We start from the raw sequence: 7500 nt of genomic DNA on the forward strand, positions 1-7500 counted from the left end.
ATATATCACAACATGTGAGACGTGTGAGAAAGTGTGTAGCCGCCTGTGTGTACGTCTGTGAGGTCATAATCCTCATAACAAGCTGAGACGCTTTACATGACGTGTGTGTGTGTGTGTGTGTGTGTGTGTGTGTGTGTGTGTGTGTGTGTGTGTGTGTGTGTGTCTGCGTGTGCGTGTGCTATTTAAAGGTTAAAGGTCACGGGCTGCACTGTGATGGTATTCAGACTTCAAAGTCAAGTGTGGTGCTGCAGGGTGGAAGCACTCAGTACTTAGTCACCTGCCTGACCAAATAGCTCAAGATACATTTAGCTCCTGTTCTCTGCTCTCTAATCTGGAGAGCACTGTCGCCATCTAATGGGTCCGTAAAATAGCTTATACACCTTCAACATCCCCATATTTTTACAGGAGATGCATCAGGCTTTGATCCACGTCCCACCGTCAAAAAACGCAATTGACGTCTTTAGACGTCATTGGCACTCTACGTTACTATTTGAATTGACGTCTTTAGACGTCAATGGCACTCAATGAGTTAATTTATTTGGCGCAGAATCATCGAAGTAGTTCGATGATTGACACAGACAGCAACCAATCAGTTGGGGCTGAAAAATACGTCACCGAATCAGTGGCGATAGCAGAGCGTCCAGCCCCTAATGAAGGATTCATTGGGGGCTGGGTTAGCAGGCTAGTTTGTTGGTGCCATGTAGTCGCCATTGTGCTTATATACAAACGCACTAAACTACTGCACTAATGCAGTAAAATGTGTGGCCAAACGTGTGTGGAGTGCCTACAAAGCAGCTCCCACAACCTGCTTCCTCCATGTTGGATCAACAGCCATGTGCAACATGACGTCAGGCGGACGGCACTGAGAGTTCACTCCGGTTCACACAGGGGTTACTACAGGTCAAGAGACAAGTCACCACAAGCTCCTTGATGACTCCGCTACAAGTCACCACAAGCTCCCTGATGACTCCGCTACAAGTCACCACAAGCTCCCTGATGACTCCGCTACAAGTCACCACAAGCTCCTTGATGACTCCGCTACAAGTCACCACAAGCTCCCTGATGACTCCGCTACAAGTTCACCACAAGCTCCTTGATGACTCCGCTACAAGTCACCACAAGCTCCTTGATGACTCCGCTACAAGTCACCACAAGCTCCCTGATGACTCCGCTACAAGTCACCACAAGCTCCCTGATGACTCCACTACGACTCCAAACTGCTCGTCTCGTGACGGGAGGGACAGAAAGGCTGGAAGAGGAGGCAGTCTAGTCTGTCTTAAGGGTCTCTAAGCAGGTTAACCTTTGAAAAGAAAATAGAAAGAAAGAAAGAAAGAAAGTAAGAAAGAAAGAAAGAGAAAGTGTGTGTGTGTGTGTGTGTGTGTGTGTGTGTGTGTGTGTGTGTGTGTGTGTGTGTGTGAGAGAGAGAGAGAGAGAGAGAGAGAGAGGAGAGAGAGAGAGAGGAGAGAGAGAGAAGGAGAAGAGAGAGAGAGAGAGAGAGAGAAGCAAGGGGAGGTGGAAATGAGAAGCAGGTAGGCGAGGGGAACAAAGAGAGGTTACTATCGGTCGTTCCTCTAATAGGCCAGCCTCTGCAAGGACTGTGCAAGCAGCTGACTATTATACTGACAAATGTCAATGAGCGCACACACACACACGCACGCACACACACACACGCACGCACACACACACATGCACACACGCACACACACACACATGCACACAGACACACACCTGCACACTGACGCAGGTACAATACAAGACGTCTCATATTTTGCCCTTCGGTTATTAGCTATCTAATAACACAGTGATGCATGCATCATCATCATCATCATCATCATCATCATCATCATCATCATCATCATATAAAAAGGAGTAAGTGGGTTCTGTCTGTCTGTTTGTTTGTTTGTTTGTTTCTCTGTCATTTATTTGTGATGGTTTTGCTGAGTAATGATGTCACTGATGATGTCACAATGTCTATGACATGTGAAGTTGAGCAATTGTGCGCTGTGCGATGTCACTCGAGCACTGCATGATGTGATCAGTGATGGTCACTCGAGCAATTGTGATGAGTGATGCCATCGGTGATGCATGCCAATAGGGCAGGCGAGGCCACGCAGCAGCCGAGCTGCGGGCGAGGCCACGCAGCAGCCGAGCTGCGGGCGAGGCACTCGATGATGTCATCAGTGATGATCACTCGAGCAATTGTGATGTCATCAGTGAGTGATGTCATCAGTGATGCGAAGTTGAGCAATTGTGCGCTGCGCATGTCAAAAGAGCAGGCGAGGCCACGCAGCAGCCGAGCTGCGAGGGCGAGGCCGCGCAGCGGGCGAGTTGCGTATGCGAGATGAAGTCACATTGATCTCTGTCTGCTCCGTGTTATTTCCAGTCAAATGTTGTTGTTGTTTTGCTCTCCACAGCCAGTCACAGGACACGCTTTCTCATTCTCATTGTCTCTTTTATCACGGCCTTGTTCTGCCCGGCAACAGGAGAGCCAACACGTTTTCCAACACAAAGTGAGCCCGCCTGAACTGCTGCTTCTCAGATCTCACACACACTCACACACACACACACACACACACACACACACACACACACACACACACACACACAGACACGCGCACGCACACACACACACACACACACACGCATACACACACACACACACACACACACAGACACGCACACATATACACACACACACACGCATACACACACACACACACACAGACACGCACACATGCACGCACGCACACACATGCACACACACACGTTCAGATCACTGTGTGGTTATTTTGCAGCTGAGCTTAAACCCACATCGAATTGTCACATGCTTTTGCATATCTAGGTCCTTGTGTGGGTGTTTGTCATGTGTGCATTGTGTGAGTGTGTGTGTGAGTGTGAGTGTTCATACATATTGTGTACTTGTAAATGTGGGTGACTTCTCTCATTTTAATTGCTGAGGGCTAGCTGTGAAACAGAGCAATGACCGACAGTAACCTCCACTGCTGTCTTCATGCTTCTGTTCTGGTGTTCACACACTCTCACACACACACACTCACACACACACACTCACACACACACACACACACACACACACACACACACACACACACACACACACACACACACACACACACACACACACACACACACACACACACACACACACACACACACACACACACACACACACACACACACACACACACAGGACTGAGGTCTGCACATTGGCTGTTAATAGATTTAGGTCGGCAACTTCTTCTTTTGTCCTGACCAACAGTCCAAAATAAGACAATCAGTTTAGTCTCATAGAAGACTAAAGAAAGCAGGTACCCGGGTGGAGGTACCTGCTGGAGTACGTGGAGGTACTACAGAGGGTACTTGAGAGAAAGGGGAACATGTAAAAATGTAAGAATAAATAAATTAAAATAAATCTTCTCAGGAGGCACACACACACACACAGACAGAGACACACACACACACACACACACACACACACACACACACACACACACACACACACACACACACAGACAGACAGACAGACAGACAGGAAGGCGTGGCGGATCTTGTATGGAGGTTACTAGAGTTCACATGTGCACTCTGCTAGCCTCGAAGCTATCAAGCACAGCAGCTCAGGGCCGACAATAAAACAATCTGATCACGACATCATAAGTGCATCTAAAGCAGGCTCTGACCACATGATTACACTTAATGACATCATAAGTGCATCTAAAGCAGGCTCTGATTACCTGATTATACTTCATGAGTTTAGCTGTCTGTACCTGTAACACCTATTCTATGATGTCATGTTAGCTGTCTGTACCTGTAACACCTATTCTATGATGTCATGTTAGCTGTCTGTACCTGTAACACATATTAATTCTATGATGTCATGTTAGCTGTCTGTACCTGCAACACCTATTCTATGAAGTCATGTTAGCTGTCTGTACCTGTAACACCTATTCTATGATGTCATGTTAGCTGTCTGTACCTGTAACACCTATTCTATGATGTCATGTTAGCTGTCTGTACCTGTAACACCTATTCTATGATGTCATGTTAGCTGTCTGTACCTGTAACACATATTCTATGATGTCATGTTAGCTGTCTGTACCTGTAACACCTATTCTATGATGTCATGTTAGCTGTCTGTACCTGTAACACATATTCTATGATGTCATGTTAGCTGTCTGTACCTGTAACACCTATTCTATGATGTCATGTTAGCTGTCTGCACCTGTAACACCTATTCTATGATGTCATGTTAGCTGTCTGCACCTGTAACACCTATTCTATGATGTCATGTTAGCTGTCTGTACCTGTAACACCTATTCTATGATGTCATGTTAGCTGTCTGTACATGTAACACATATTCTATGATGTCATGTTAGCTGTCTGTACCTGTAACACATATTCTATGAAGTCATGTTAGCTGTCTGTACCTGTAACACATATTCTATGAAGTAACGGACACTCTGTCAAAGCTGAAGCACTCTCTGTAGAGCTTGCATACCAGTGCATATTTATAATGAGCATGTACGGAGAGGACAGCCTTACAGCTGACTGTGAAGGAGAGTCCAGTATTTCTTGCGGGGGAAAAGGGTAAAATAATAGCACGGTGTACCGTGACCAAGCAAACTGTAAATGTATCTGAGAATGTAGAAGCGTGCATGGATCTGCCGTGCGGTGTAGACTTCTCTCTGATGCCAGTGATGTGGTTTTGGAGCGGAGGTTACTAGAGTTTATTTACACTCTCCCCGCCTCGCACTTTGCTTAGCAACTGCTTAAGCTGCTTACGGCAAAGCGACACAAAGAAGACAAATGTTACTTATAGTTCCCACAACAAGCGACACAAAGAAGACAAATGTTACTTATAGTTCCCACAACAAACGACACAAAGAAGACAAATGTTACTTATAGTTCCCACAACAAACGACACAAAGAAGACAAATGTTACTTATAGTTCCCACAACAAACGACACAAAGAAGACAAATGTTACTTATAGTTCCCACAAGAAGCGACACAAAGACAAATGCTACTTATAGTTCCCACAACAAGCGACACAAAGAAGACAAATGCTACTTATAGTTCCCACAACAAACGACACAAAGAAGACAAATGTTACTTATAGTTCCCACAAGAAGCGACACAAAGAAGACAAATGCTACTTATAGTTCCCACAAGAAGCGACACAAAGAAGACAAATGCTACTTATAGTTCCCACAACAAGTGACACAAAGAAGACAAATGTTACTTATAGTTCCCACAACAAACGACACAAAGAAGACAAATGTTACTTATAGTTCCCACAAGAAGCGACACAAAGAAGACAAATGCTACTTATAGTTCCCACAACAAGTGACACAAAGAAGACAAATGTTACTTATAGTTCCCACAACAAACGACACAAAGAAGACAAATGTTACTTATAGTTCCCACAAGAAGCGACACAAAGAAGACAAATGCTACTTATAGTTCCCACAAGAAGCGACACAAAGAAGACAAATGCTACTTATAGTTCCCACAACAAGTGACACAAAGAAGACAAATGTTACTTATAGTTCCCACAACAAGCGACACAAAGAAGACAAATGTTACTTATAGTTCCGACAAGAAGCGACACAAAGAAGACAAATGTTACTTATAGTTCCCACAAGCGTGCCCAACAAAATCAGCATGAACAAATAGTGGAGTAGATGGCTGTTTGTCTCTGTGGGGGGATTACTGGGGGTTACTAGAGTTCAGGCATGCATGGAGTCCAGCCTGCTCTAAAATGACACATTAATAAGCACTTTTCTCTCATTTAGCAGTGAACTGAATGACCGCCTGTGGATACGCTGCTGTAAGAGCCTGTGGATACGCTGAATGAGTGGGAGTCCAGATTGTTAAAGCTGAAATCTCTTCCCTGCCAGCCTCCTGAGCTGAGCAACATATTGTAAGCTGTCATCTGTCATCTCCTTCCAGGCAGACAGGGGGAGTTACAGGAAATACTGCGAGTGATTAGGAGGTAACAGTACTGGACTGTGGATGGCTCTCTGTAACACTATTGATTAGAACTAGGGATGCACCAATATGAACATTTTGGCCGATGCCGATAACCGATATTAACATTGCCGTTATGGCCGATAACCAATATATACCGATGTCGATATGATCTGTATAAAACCACATTTTTATGATCATCACATTTTGTACATACTGAAAAACACATGTTAACACTGAATTTGAAAAAGTTATGCATTTCTTTATTTGCAAAGCCTTTGGAAAAGCCCATAAATCATAGATTTACTGCATTATTTCATATCAATGTGAAGAATTTGGCTGATAATGATAACCGATATTAACATTGCAACATCTGACCGATACCGATATGACCGATATGTTAAAAAATTACTAACATCAGCCGATACCGATATGATTGCCGATATATCGTGCATCCCTAATTAGAACGTAACAGTAATGCACTGGACTGTGGCTGGCTCTGTAACACTATTGACAGAGCTTTCATTTAGCCTGCCACAGAGCAGGTTACTATAGGTCATTCCTCCACCATGACAGGCATGCTCACACCTATTTCTTATCCAAAGCAGCTTAGGGCTAACAAGCCATGGAAGAAATCCACCTGGATTGGTGTTTTGTTCTTTTGATACCACACATCATTAGTTGGCAGTTAGAGGTTACATAAGTTCATTTCCCCGTTCTGCTAGTCTACCTGCTCTACCAACTGGCCAGGCAAGACAACAGCATCTGCTGCTGGAGACAAAATCATACGTGCTCAATAGAAGTGACTTGATTGATTAACGTCTTGTAGCAATGCTATAATCAAAAGTGTTCCCCCTAGAAAAATGTTCAGGCCAGGTGGGGGGCCCTCGCTGGCGACGCTAAACCTTTAGCTAACCTGTTCGCATCTATGTTCGCAATGGCATCCCAAGTATCATCATACTATTATGGGATGCGATGCGAACAGTTGCATTATGGGATGTGCGTTTCCCAGGCAATGACACACGTTGACACATTTTGGAACAGCGCTGCACGCTGGCACAATGCTCCTAAAAGCACCTTATTGTTTTGAATGATTTGGCATCTTCTATTACTGTCAACACTGTCAACACCAGTATTGTAATAATATGCCATAAAGGTTTATTGTCATTTTTGGGACAGCAGGAAAAGGGAAAAAAAAAAAGCCTGGCGGGGACGTTGTTGGCCTGGCGGGCCCGCCAGGCCTGTAGAATGGTAGGGGAAACACTGATCAATGATTGATAAATGTTCTACAGGTGAATAAACCGGGGAGGGTTCAAATGTCATATTTTGTCATATTACATACTTCATGTGTTCATGCCAGACATGTTACTCAAGTCATTTTGGTCCAAGTCACAAGCAAGTCCCAAGTCATGTTTTCTTGATCAAGTCAAGTCAAGTCAAGTCATGTCTTTAACTTCCACGTCCAAGTCCATTCTCAAGTCATTTATTTTCTGTCAAGTTCAAGTTTCAAGTCAATT

General features: G+C 44.4%; 1 protein-coding gene across 2 annotated transcripts in view; it reads right to left on the reverse strand.

Moving 5' to 3' along the window:
- LOC310793661 (phospholipid-transporting ATPase ABCA1-like) overlaps positions 1-7500 on the reverse strand; it is a 76203-nt gene that overhangs the window by 34647 nt on the left and 34056 nt on the right. The window lies entirely within an intron of this gene.

The sequence above is a fragment of the Poromitra crassiceps genome (assembly GCF_964638095.1).
Source record: "Poromitra crassiceps genome assembly, chromosome: 19".
Lineage (NCBI taxonomy): Eukaryota > Metazoa > Chordata > Actinopteri > Beryciformes > Melamphaidae > Poromitra > Poromitra crassiceps.